The 14,414-nt window shown below is 41.2% G+C and overlaps 1 non-coding gene across 1 annotated transcript; it reads right to left on the bottom strand.

Moving 5' to 3' along the window:
* Positions 1 to 533: 533 nt before the first annotated feature.
* On the bottom strand, positions 534 to 639 carry LOC132616299 (small nucleolar RNA R71). Its single transcript, XR_009573090.1, has one exon. It is a non-coding gene; the product is annotated as a small nucleolar RNA R71 (small nucleolar RNA).
* Positions 640 to 14,414: the final 13,775 nt, after the last annotated feature.

Genomic DNA, 14,414 nt, shown 5'->3' with positions numbered 1-14,414 from the left:
TTTGAAATTACTAAATAGTGTCTGCTTTGATTGAAGTATTTTTGCTTATTCCATCACACCTTGCTTGCTATTCCTTATAAACCAGGTGAACATGAATCAGAATCAGCAAAACCAACGTGTTGGTGACCAGGGGAATCAATTAAATAATCAAGCGAATCATTCAGATGATGAGAATATTTTCGCTGATCTTGTTCCTGAGGAGGACTATGCATCTGCTATTGTTCATCCTCGAGTTGGAGCTACAAGGGTTAAAATTGACTCCTCTTTATACCAGTTGTTGAAGCTTGAGGGCTACTTTTGGAACTCTGCCGATAATGACCCTCAACGTCATTTGCAGAATTTTGTGGATGTGTGTGCTAATCACATCCAAAAAAATGTTTCACAAGATGATATTCGGCTAAGGCTAGTAAAATATTCCTTAGCTGGAGATGCAAGAGCATGGTTCGAGAAGCTGCCCCGGAATTCTATTACTACATGGGCAGAGGTGGCAGCAGTCTTCCTCAAGAAATGGTACCCTCCTAGCAAGAAGGCTGAGATTCGTGATAAGATCTATGAATTTAAGCAGCGACCAGGGGAACAATTATATGAAGCTTGGGAGAGATTTAAGGAGTATTTGCAGAAAATTCCAAATCATGGTTTTCCGGAGAACATATTAATGGAGAAGTTCTATCAAGGGCTGGATCCAGTGACACGCAATCAATTGCAAACAATGCAGCCGATGGTTGTTTTATGACTAAATCTTACCGCAGAGTGACCAACATAGTTGACAGGCTGACTATGCATATTCAGGCTTGGCACTCGAACAATGCTGATGTTGTGACTTATGGTAGTGTAATGATCCAAAATATGGTGAAGAAGAATCAACATACCCAGCAGACATTGGTTGAGCTTGCAACAAATATTTCCTTTCTAACCAAGAAGTTTGATGATTCCTAGATCAAGAAGGTAAATGTTTGCGAAGATGAGTCAAGTGTGCCGAAAGGGATGTACCAAGTCCAAGAGAGTCCATTTCACGAGGGACCTCCTGGGCAGGTTGATGATGCAAACTATGTGAACAACTCTCAAGGGGGTTATCAAAGGCAGAACTACCAAGGTGGTTACCAGAATCAGAATCAATGGAGACCTCAGCAGGGTCAGGGTGCTTACAACAACAACAACTCAGGGAACTACAATAATAATTATGGTGGTTCGAACCAAGGGAGCTACAACAACAGCAAAAATTTTAGGAACAAGAGTTCCAATCCGTATATACCACTGAAGGGGCAATCAACAGAGCAAGGTAGTTCGAGGGTTAAAGCAATGCTTGACAAGGTTCTGGCAAACCAATCAAAGTCTGAAAGAACATTATCAAGGCTAACAGAGACAGTGGGTTCCCATACAGTAGCTATTCAGAAGCTCGAGTCACAGATGTGTGATATTTCTAGAGAGCAGCACCCTCCTAAAAAGGGAGGACTTCCTAGTGACACTATTCCAAATTCGAAGAATAGGGAAGGGGCAGTGTAGACCGGGTGTTTTCCATCAGTACTCGGAGTAGTAAAATACTCCAAGCTGTTGAAAAGAAAGTTGTTGAGCTTGAGCCGATAGATAAAGAGGAAGCGGTGCAGTCTGACGCACCAATTATTGATGACAATCCTACTGACGAGAAGGTTGCTGATATTCCAGAGATTTTGAAATAGGCTGATAAAGAGAGCAGGAAAACTGTGAAAGGGGCTCTCCGCCCTTTGGCGCAGCATTTCAAATCTAAACCTCCCTTTCCTCAGAGGTTGGTGAAAAAGAAGGAAGATGCTAAGTTCGAAAATATTTATGATCAGCTGAAGCAGTTGTCTCTGAATTTTCCCTTCTTGGAAGCTATCAAGGAGATGCCTGGTTTTGTTAAATATTTGAAGGAACTGCTGACCAAGAAGAAAATGATGCAACATGAAACTGTGAGTTTTACTCACACTGTGAGTTCCATCATTTCAACAACTACTATCCAGAAGAAGGGTGATCTTAGGGAATTCATCATTCCTTGTTCTATTGGGCACCATGACTTTGCTCATGCTTTGTGTGATAATGGAGCGAGTATTAGTTTGATGCCTTTTGCTATATACAAGCAATCAGGTTTGGGGATGCCAAGGCCGACTACTATGAGGTTACAAATGGCTGATAGATCTATTAAGAGGCCTGTTGGCGTGGTTGATGATGTTCTTGTGTGGGTTGGTAAATTTACGTTGCCCGCAGATTTTGTGATTCTTGACTGCGTTGTTGATCGGGACATTCCTATTATTCTGGGAGACCCTTCCTTGCTACAGGGAGAGCTCTGATGGATTCAGAGAAGAATAAAATCAAGTTCCGAGTCAATGATGAGGAAGTTAATTTTCAAGCAAGCAAGGGGATAAAGTTACAAAGTGCTTATGAGAGCATTTCAGTGATTGATTCTTTTGATGTTATTGATGAAGCGGTGGAGTTCAAGATGGAAGAAGAGAGTTTGGGTGAAGCTATGGCTGGTATTCTTGTGAACTTTGATGCTGAAGACATAGAGGGTTATGTGGAGACGGTTAACTCGCTTGTTGGATTGGGTTCATATTCTTACCACCCAAAGAAGGTGAATCTTGATCTGAAAAATAGAACAACTCCTCCAGCAAAGCCTTCGATCATTAAACCACCGAAGTTGGAGCTTATGCAACTCCCCATCACATTTGAAGTACGAGTTCCTTGATCTGAACAATACATTGCTAGTGATTGTTTCAGCCCTACTGACTGAGGACCATATTGTGCATATTTTAGAGGTATTGCGTGAATATAGGAGCGCCATTGGTTAGACCATAGCAGACATTCGGGGAATTCCTTCTGGGATCTGTGAACATAAAATCCAGTTAGAGGAGGATAGCAAGCCGAGTGTACAGCATCAAGGGAGACTGACTGAGAATATGCAAGAGGTCGTCAAGAAAGAGATCATCAAATGGTTAGATGCTAGAGTGGTTTACCCGATTGCTGACAATAAATGGGTGAGCCCAGTCCAATGTGTTCCAAAGAAGGGCAGCATCACATTGGTGCCCAATGCAAAGAATGAGCTGATTCCGACGAGAACTATAACCGGATTGAGAGTTTGCATGGACTATCGCAAGCTCAACACCGCCACATGCAAAGATCACTTCCCTATGCCTTTTATTAATCAAATGCTTGATCGGCTTGCAGGGCGTTCTTATTATTGCTTCCTTGATAGTTATTCGGGCTACAATCAAATCAACATTGCCTTGGAGGATCAAGAGAAGATGACCTTTACTTGCCCGTATAGGACATTTTCTTTCAGCAGAATGTCGTTTGGTCTTTGCAATGCACCGGCTACGTTTCAGCGATGCATTATGTCAATATTCTTTGAGATGGTGGAAGACTTTCTCGAGGTCTTTATGGATGACTTCTCGGTTGTTGGTGATTCTTTTGATGACTGCCTTGGCCATCTGGTTCAAGTACTTAAACGTTGTGAGGAGACTAATATGGTGCTGAATTGGGAGAAGTGCCACTTCATGGTGAAAGAATGCATCGTCCTCTGGCATAAAATCTCTGCAAAGGGGATTGAGGTCGATCAAGCCAAGATTGATGTGATTTTGAAGCTTCCTCCACCTATCTCAGTTAAGTGTGTCCGGATTTTTTTGGCATATGCAGGTTTCTACAGGCGTTTCATCAAAGATTTCTCAAAGATTGCTAACCCGATGTGTAAGCTTCTTGAAAAAGAGGCTAAGTTCAAATTTGATGAGAAGTGCCGCAAGGTATTCGATGAATTGAAGCAGCAGTTGACCACAACGCCGATTATTATTTCTCATAACTGGTCTCTACCGTTCGAATTGATGTGTGATGCAAGTGGCTTTGCTATCAGTGCTGTGCCTGGCCAGAGACATAATAAAATCATGCATCTGATCTATTATGCAAGAAGAACATTGAATGATGCTCAAATGAGTGACACAGTGACAGAGCAAAAGTTGTTTGCAATAGTTTTTGCTTTTGAGATGTTTCGGGCCTATCTGTTGGGGTTCAAGATCGTGGCATACACTGATCATGTTGCATTAAGATACCTAATAGAAAAGAAGGAAGCAAAGTCACGATTGATCCGATGGGTGCTATTGCTCCAAGAGTTTGACTTTGAGGTGAAAGACCGTAAGGGAACTGAGAATCAGTTTGCTAACCATCTCTCTCGGCTTGAAGAAGCTGGGAGATCTTCTGATGAGCTAGATATAGATGATATGTTTCCAGATGAGAGGTTGTTGGCTGACATTGCCAATTATTTGGTGACAGGCATAGTTCCACAAGATATCAAAGCATACCAAAAGAAAAAGTTCTTGTGGGATTCTCGTCAATACTATTGGGACGACCCTTACTTGTTCAGAACATGCGCTGACAACATCATTCGGCGTTATGTTCCCGAAAGTGAAGTGATGGCGATTCTAAAGGCATGCCATGACTCTCCTGTTGGGGGTCATCATAGTGGTAAACAGACTGCTGCGAAGGTTCTTGAATGCGGTTATTAGTGGCCGACTATCTTTCATGATACAAATCTATTGGTGCGGCATTGTTGTCACGACCCAAACCGATGAGTCGTGACGAGTGTCTGACCTCTAGCGACCAAACACCTCTAAACACGTATCTGAAACCTGCTAAACCTCAAAGGCCCATAAACGGCATAGACTAGTCTCATAAGAGGGAAACATCATAACTCTGTACAATCTGCATATATATACACATCATGCAAAAGAACAGTGCAAGCCAGCTATCCTGCTACATATACTGTACACAAAAGAATAGAAGCTGACAAGACTACATCATCTAACTAATACATACAACTCTCTATAGACCTCTACTGGAATAAAAGTTGTAGAAAGGACGGGACAGGGCCCCGTCATGCCCATATGTATACACATCTAAAAAGGGGCATACCAAAACTGACTGTAGCTCCAGATTAAATGGAGCGCACTGACCACTGCTAGATCTAGAGGTCTTACTGAGCTGGACCACCTGTCTATCTTCTTGTACCTGCGGGCATAAACGCAGACCCCCGAGCAACGGGGAGTCAGTACGGATAATGTACCGAGTATGTAAGGCATAAGAACAATATAGATACATAAGAATCATGGATAAGATCTGAACTCATAAACTGAAATGACCGACTGCATGTACTTGTATGAACTAGTATCTGCCTAAGTCTACATAAATCTGTATAACTGACAATGCCTCTGTGGGCACATAATATGTATGCGCATGCTTACCAATGATGGTCATGCATCTATATATGTGTGTGTATATAACGTCTGATATATGTGCGTATATAACTCCTGATGTATGTGCGTATATAACGCCTATAAGCCTCTATGGCATCTCGTCATATCATATTGGCTCCTCTGCGGCCATAATCAATATCATCATCATAGTGGTAATGCGTATATAACGCTTATATCTCTTCTCATACTTTACATATATCTAATATATGCATATATAACGCCTTCTGGTCACGGGTCAATGTACATAAATATATATATATATATATATATATATATAATGAATGTAATGCATGAATAAACTGTATGCATGGAACTAGCTACATAAGACTGGACCCATGAACAGAAGGATCACTCATAAATAGGGTACATGAACATCAAAGACTGGAGTACATCTAATGCTTCTAAGAGTATAGTAATATGGAAGCTCGCTTACTCACTTATTGGATCATATCATAGGATCATGCCGAAAGAAGGAAAGAATGGCCTGAACATACCTTGAAGTATACTCAATCGTCCAACTTCTACCTCTCGAACTTGCAAGTCTACAATTAAGATAACATAGAGCTTAATTAGGCTATTTACCTCGCTTACTAATCATTATAAACACGAATAGAGTTTGAACATTTATGGGCAACATTTTCCCTATAAGTTTAACAACTCTTCATCTTCTCATTCGATCCAACATCAATCACAATACCCACAACACGATGATAACACATAAATATATACATCAAAATATACTTAAATCCATTCCCGATCATCTCTTAAAATTACCCCAAGTCACCATCTTGTCCTTCATCAACTTACCACTCCCACAAATACCTTCCTTTTGCTTAGTTCACTAAAACTCTTGATAATAAACTAAATTACAAGGGTACAAATCATTTACATACCTTCAGGGTTCAAAAATCTCAAGAATCACTTCAACTTCAACTCCTTAAACTTCACAACCTTGAAGAAACCCTAAAATCAACCTTCTTCTTCACAAGCTCGGGTTTACGGGGTCCGGGTCTTGTCAAATCCTCCCTAATATGGTGGAAAATATTGGGAGAGAATATATTAGGGTTTTTCTGATTTGGAAAGAAGGAAAATATGAAATAGGGTCGTGAACCACCTATTTATACTTGGAAGCCAAAAAGGCTACAGCGGTCCGGTTCCACGAGCAGGTCGACGGCCCGTTGACGTGTCGACAGTCCGTCGACTTGCTCCGTCGACCTGTGCCTGCAAATGCAAGGTTGCGGGATCCTATCGACGCCGCACGTCGACGGTCCGTCGAACATGTCGACGACTCGTCAATGATGACTAGTGTTCTGCAGATTTTTCTGATTCAATTCAGATCGCGTCGATTCGATTCCTTCAACTTCTAACTCTATAAATTGCCAGTAATATCTGCTGGTACACTTGTACACGGGGTAAGACATTTCCTACCTCCAAATTGGGGCTCAGGTCTCTATTCCAAGGGCATACCCGAATAGGAAACCATATGTTCTACCAATACGAACACGAGGGGTGTAACACTTGTGATCAATGTCAGAGGCAAAGGAGTATAGGCAGAAAACAATAGATGCCTATGAATTTCGTGATGGAGGTGGAGGTGTTCGATGTCTGGGGGATTGACTTTATGGGACCCTTTGTGAGTTCTGGTGGCATGAAGTATATCTTGGTTACTGTGGACTATGTGTCAAAATGGGTAGAAGCGGTGGCTTTACCTAACAATGAGGCCTAGAGTGTCATGGGGTTCCTCAAGAAGAACATATTTACTCGATTTGGTACTCCGACGGCTATAATCAGTGATGGTAGTTCCCACTTTTATAATAAATCCTTCGTGGGATTGATGGAGAAATACGGCGTAAAACATAGGGTGGCAACACCTTATCATCCTCAGACAAGTGGGCAAGTTGAAGTCTCCAATCGGGAGATCAAGAGTATTCTAGCTAAAACGGTGAATGCAAATAGAATTGATTGGGCCCGCAAGATTGATAATGCTCTATGGGCTTATCAGAATGCTTTTAAGACTCCGATTGGGACTTCACCCTTCAAGATCATTTTTGGAAAAGCTTGTCACCTGCCGGTTGAACTTGAACATAAGGCTATATGGGCCTTGAAGAAATTGAATATGGATTGGGAAGAGGCGACCATACTCAGGTTGTTTCGACTCAATGAGATGGATGAATTCTGGTACCAGGCATATGAAAGTGCAGCACTTTATAAAGCGAGAATAAAGCAGTATCATGACAAGAAAATCCTGAAGCAAAAATTCTACAAGGGTAATCTGGTCCTACTGTTTAACTCTCGATTAAAACTGCTACCGTGTAAACTTAAGTCAAGGTGGTCCCGTCCTTTTGAGGTGGGGCGCTTGAACTGAAGTTCGAAGATAGAACGCGGATATTTAAGGTGAACGGGCAGAGGGTGAAGCACTATCATGGGATGGTTATTGGAGATAGAACTATTGATTGTTACTGATTGAAGCACCTTCGGATGAATGCTGACTCAACGAGTCCTGACCAAGAGTAAATTGGTAACACCGTCGTGCTGCAATGTAAAATCAAACACTTCTTGGGAGGCAACCCATGTGTAGTCTTTCTATTTTTGAAATTTTTGTAATATAGGTAGGATGTGCATAGGGTAACGTTTGTTTTGGTGCTGGATATGAAAAAGTTGGAAGAAAAAGTTGCAAAAACTCCGATGGAAATTGTGCGCCAGTTTTTATGGTCCATCAAAATTTTGACGATCCATAAAAGGAAGCGCGGAATAAAGGTGACAAACATCACCCATTGTTCCTATTATATGGTACGTTATATGGACCGTCAAAATTTTGACAGACCGTAAAACGGAATGTCTAATGGCACAAGAGAAACCAGATTAATGTGACGCGTTTACGCCAAGATTTGACGACCGTAAAATTTTATACAGTCCGTCAAACAAAGCATAAACGTGTCACAGTCTAATGGTTGCAAGTTCATCATCCCAGGTAAGTACCAAGACCATAGAAAGGGCCGTAGAACTTTCTGCGGTTCGTATAAAATTTGACGGTCATTTTTTTCAATTCGTAATTAACACACGTATAAGTATTCAAAAGGCGGCTGGGTAAGTTTAAACACAAAGAAACCATTCCAACTCAAAATCCTCCACCTTCCCTTTCCCACTAAAACACAAATCCCTAAAATTCCTCCCATTCACTCCCTAAAATCCCACCCCACTAACCCCTATTACTTCCTTTCCATACATAATTCCTCCCTTCCCTTCCTAGAAACAAACCCTAGCCGTCTCAGGAAAAAAAAAGAACAAGGTGCCTATGTAAAGAATTTTGATTGCTTGGGCTTAACTCTCCATTCCAACAAGAAAGTCAGGTATAGCTCCTAAGGTTTGAGGAGGTGCTCCAACTACTGGAAGAGGTAGAGGCGGGGACACAGCACAAGGTCGCAGGGACTCCATGATGAGCCTGACCAAGGGGCTACTGAAGTAGGGGATGACAAACCACCGGCAGCGAGAGTCACCTGAGCTAGGGGTTCTTCTCAAGTACAAGTCCCTCCTTCAACATCCTCTAGCAGCGCGGAAGATGACGTGGAAGATGCTAGGATACGAGAAATCCGAATGAAAGAAAGATCCGAGCACAGCGTCAGATTTTCTGTGTCAGGCTCCAAAGAAATATATGACCAGGGGCTTGAAGAGAAAGAGGGGGCTGGACCGAAGAAGAGCATCCATGAGGAGAAAAAAACCAGCTTAGACAGACTGGAGGGTTTTCCATGAATCCTTGCAACTCTTGACCACTATAAGTGGAACTTCATTAGCCACCCTCTAGGTGAATATATCTCGGCTCTAGTTTGAGAATTCTAGGCAAATTATGCTACGGAGGTCAAAAATGCCTACAAGCCGGTTCAGCTTAAGAGGAAGAAACCACCCCCGTTGGAAGAAGTGACAGTCCGAGGCCTGAAAATCAATATTTCTAATGAGACAATCAATTGTTTCTACTTTGGCCCCGACTAGGTACCACCGCCGAACACGGATGAGCTTAAGTACAGGTTAGGTGGTGATCGACAAGACAAGTTGTCTAAGTTTCCTTGGGTTGCTTCATTATAGCAAAGGGTTCCCCTGAGTGGAGTAGGAATACCTCAGCCACTGTGAAGAAAGCAGACTTGTCAATTGAAGGAAAATTTTGGTGGAGCGTTTTGATCCACGAATTGTACCCCACTCAGTCAAATAACACATTGCCAGTTGAGAGGGTCATACTCGTAGCTACTATCATGTCTAGGTACAATATAAATTTGGGGGAGTTGGTGGTTCAACAAATTCAGCAGAGAGCCTTGACCAAGGAGTTATCACTAGCGTATCCTTGCCTCATTACAACATTGTGCCTATGGGCAAAATTTGATAGCTATGCACACCGACATCATCAGTTACAGGCCAAGAGTGTGAATGACCTATGGAAAAGAAAATATAGGGATATTCATACTGCTATTGATGTTACCACAGAGTTCACAGTTGGACAACCTGCTCTAGCATCCCAGGTGAATGAGCAGGCAGCCCCCGAGACTTCGCAGGAGGGGCCGACTGACACAGGTACAACAGCTCAGTCCACTTCAGGTACCCCGATTTCATCTACAGGGCCATCCACCCATGCTTCCCCGGTTGTTCATAGCACTCCGAACCCTCCGAGCAGCCATGTGGCCCCAGCATCCACAGTCTTGCCTGGAGGCGTTATGATACAGTTTAATGCTCAAAACTTCCATGATGCATTTGTCAAAGCCGATAGAGCAGACTGCCAGGTTGCTAACTCGATGGCTCAGCTGCAGGGGTTTATAGATAAAAGGGTGACAGCAGCCTTGGAGCTCGCAAGAAAGACTTAGGAGGATTCCCATAGCCCTATGCATTCTCGGATTGATGGACTTGAGCGGCAAATTGTTAAGCTTGAGAAGGTAAGCCCCACAGTTAATTTGGGGACGATGCACACGGATTTGATACAGTTAAAGACAGATGTGCTAGCATTGAAGTTTAAAGAGGGACTTGCGACTAAAAACCCACCACCAGCACAGACTCTAGACTTGGCTACTCTGTTGCCAGTTGTTAACTTGTTGGGAGATGATTCACCACCCCAGGCTATAAGCAAAAGGCCTAGGATGAAGGAGAGGATGATGAGGAGGAGGATGAAAGTGAGGAGGACAGGCAGAAAGGTGCAGAGACGCTCTCTTCAGGAGACCCATTTTACGGGGGTCTCATCCAGCCATGCTCCTCCTATTGAGGTGACAGTGCCTGGTGTTGTGATACCGACAGAGGCTAGTACCACGGGTCCCGAGGGGGAACCACACACTCAGAGTCAGATAGAGCCAGATGTTGGTACCACCGTTCCAGCAACAGAGCAGGCACCGGATACCACCACTGAGGTGATCACACCTCAGGACGTATAGAACACTTAGAGCATTTCAGGTAGTCCTATCCCTTTATTTTTCTTATTTTCATGCCTTGGGGATAATGCATGATCTTTAGTTGGGGGTGGGCTATGTGTTTCTTGTGAATATTGTATATATGTGTTTAGGACCCTCCTCGGCTTTTCTTTGCCAGAGTTCTTTTCCTGAGGGGCTTTATTTTGTTGAAACTGGCATGTGTAGGTTGTCACTTAGATAGAATAGAGTAGTTTTGACTTATTTGGTAGTGTTCTGGAACTTGTGGCATGTTGTTTGTGGTTTGTTGAAAATGTTGGACCCCTCGAAAAACTGAAAATGCATACTTAGAAACAGCTACTGATTGACATGATTTGAATCTTTGTCTGACATTAGTAATTGGGGTATTGTGTGTAACGAACGAATACGTAAGAGGTCATAATTGTATATGATCATCCTTATGCCAATGTGTGTGTGTGAGTTGTTAGTTTTGTTCTATTTATGCATGTATAATCTAGAAATTTCCCGATTAGTCATGTTTGAATCCGACAGTTGGTTTAGTTGTGAGATGATCTTAGGCTTTCTTTGAGTAAATAGTCACTTTGCCTAAATAAGCCTGACCATATAATTGTAAATATCCCTAGTTTTCCCTTTTTTGAGCCTTTTGACCTTTTTCTTGGCTAGCCAATAATGAAACCTTACCCTTTGTGAAATAAATCCATCTTCGCACCCGTTCCCTCCTTGATGCTACTAGATAGATGAGGAAAAATGCCTAAGTTAGGGGTGAAATAAATGTAAAGTAGATGTTAAAAACATAAGTTGAGGGTGGTAGAGCTTGAGTTGGGATCCGATGTGGTGGTTGCATATAAAAAAAAATAAAAAAAGTGTAACACAAAAAGAATTGTAAGTTGATTAGGAATAAAACCACATCGAGGTCGAAAACTTGAAAGAAAAGGAAGGGGTTGAATAAGAGGCAAATTAAGGTGAGGAGATGTTATAGTGTTCAAGGAGGGTTAGTTACTAATATCCAAAGAGTATCCTACTCGTCCCTAAACCTACATTACAAGCCAGAAACAAGTCCTAATGTGATCACAACTGAACGAACCTAAGATGAAAGCATAGAAGCTAAGGGCAAGCTTATGGTATTTTCATGTGTAGATATGAACTTCTTTGTGAGTGTGAGTGTTCTTCTCTTATCTTTGATCTCCGTCCCATTATTGTTGTATATATTTGTGTTGGGACATTCTTTGGACGATGTGAGGGTGTAAGGATGAGAATTGATCAAAATGAGGTGACCGCCGAAAGTAGCGTTTGTGTGCATCATAATATGTCTGATAATGTAATGTCATGCATTGAAGCATTATTGTTAGTCGTAGTACGCTTGAGTTGTGCATATGGTTTGAAAATAGAAAATAGGGTGGTCCTTGGAAGAAAAATGTACATGCCTGTAGTTCGGAGTCAAAACCATTGTAGACATCATTACTCTGTGATATCTGAGTTTAGTTGAGTCATTGTGTCTTGTGACTTGCTTGAGGACAAGCAAAGACTTTAAGTTGGGGGTGTTGATGTGCCGTGTAATTTCGGCACATGTGACGCTTTTGGCAAAGAGTTTTACTTGTTTTCAAGAAAGTTCGTGTCGTTTTTATTGCATTTCAGGTATTAAGTGTTTTGATGGCAAAAGTTGGAGAAGTTTGTGAAAATGCGGAAAGAAGTGGAGAAAATAACAAGTCATTAAAAAAGGCAGATTGATGGAGCAATTAGACGGCCCGTAGAACTTTCTGCAGAACGTCAAATGTACCGTAGAACGGTCATAGTAAGCAGTTCACAGAAGATCCATCCTGCGGAACAATTATACGAACCGCAAAACATTTTATGGTCCATCAAAGAGTAGCGTAGAAAAGTGCAGGAGACTGTTTGACGGTTGAAGGGCAGTAATTTGCCGGTCCGCATAATGGTTTTATGGTCCGCAGAACAAACCCGACGGGCAATTTTGTCTTTTTACTTCTCACGACTTAGGCTCTTATAAATACCTGATATAGGTTTCTTGTAAGATAGAATTCACCAGATTTCAGCTTTTATTTCCTTAGCACTAAATACTCATAGTTTTTGAAGTCTTTTGGGATTACAAACAATTGCAATTAATTTCTCTTCAATTCCAAGCAATCATTCGTAAGCATTATGATCTCAATTATTTCTTATTGTTCTTCTTCTTCTATGAGTAGCTAAATTTCCTTACTAGGGTTGTGAACCCAATGATGGGTGTGGTGTGATTGGGGATTGTTAGCGATATACACATAATGAATTGTTAGGGTTTATGTGTTCTTCGTTTTCATCATATGGTTAGTGGTTGCAAACATTAGTTAATGCCATAAACCCGGGTTTATTTGGGAAAATAACTAGGGTTTAGTAAGAACACATAGCAAGAACTCAAGGCTTTAAACCTTGTTTAATAAATTCACTTAGGAATAAGAGGAATCTACTTGGCATAATTAACCGTTTTTCATCCATAGTTTCTTATCTTTGGAAAAAGCATAGAAAGAAATAGTCTTTTTCTTATTGGAAAATAGTCTAGATTCACATAGAAGTTAAGTGCATCCATACAAACGATCCATTAGAAGTATATCGAGAGCAATACCCATGATCATACACTTCATCTAAAGGGGACACAACCTTGGTTTCTTTTACCATAAACTACAATCCGAAGCAATTAGTTAGCTATTAGTCATACACAAATCAACTTTTACGAAAATCATCGGATTAAGACATTAGACCTAAATTAAGCATTCTACGAGTTTAGTAACCTTTGCACACCATATTCCCTGTGGGATTCGACCCCAACCTCGTTAGGTTACTATATTTGACATTGTCTACTTTACGCTAATTAAAGGTGTAATTTGAGCGTATCAACCACCACCACCACTATAAACCATCTCAACCATCACTAGCGAAATGAAAATTTTATTTTTTTATTAAATAATGATTTTATTTTATTTAAATTTAAATTTTTATATTTAATTACTTTTTTATTTGAATTTTATACTTATTATGTTTAAATATAAACAAATTAAGAAAATTTAGATGTTGCTTATTAAACAGTCTCAATCATTCAAAGTTCAGGTTTAAAGACAACATCTTAGTCATTTAGATGTGTATTCAGATTCAGATGTCTTTGGTCTTACAATATTTCTCCTTTGGGGAAGTAAATAGTCTATAGCAACCACGACTGGAATCACTAGTCGTTGGGAATCCTCTCGCGTGACAAATGAATCCCCTATTTTCACAGCCTATACAGTACTCTAATTGGTGCAAAGTATAAACCCTAACTCTAGTTGTTTTGCAATGTTTTTAGTGCACATCTTCCAACACTTGGGGTTAGAGTTTAGAATTGGACTAGCTAACGGGCCGTCTAATTAGCTAGTACCCCTTATGCGTGTATTAGGCCCAAAAACTATTTTTTTTTTAATATATGTTATAACATGGGCAATTTGCAGGATTGCCCTTCTCTGGGGTGGTCTTTAATTTTTGGCCCTCAAAATGGTGGTTTTTAACTTTTGCCCTTCAGGCAGAATTTGCACATGGCCAGAATTTGCAAATTTCTGCATTAAGGCAGAATTCTGCCCATGCAAATTCTGCCTTGCGATTTTTTTTTTACTGAGTTGGGATTCGAACCCACAACCGCGGGGTATTAGGCGAAGGGCAAAACTTAAAGACAACCAATTTAAAGTAGGGGCAGCATATGCGGGGGCTTCTCTGAAAGAAGATCTAATAGGGGATCTCGAGGTTG

This window comes from Lycium barbarum, chromosome 10, assembly GCF_019175385.1.
Source record: "Lycium barbarum isolate Lr01 chromosome 10, ASM1917538v2, whole genome shotgun sequence".
NCBI lineage: Eukaryota > Viridiplantae > Streptophyta > Magnoliopsida > Solanales > Solanaceae > Lycium > Lycium barbarum.
This window is presented reverse-complemented; position numbering and strand designations above follow the sequence as displayed.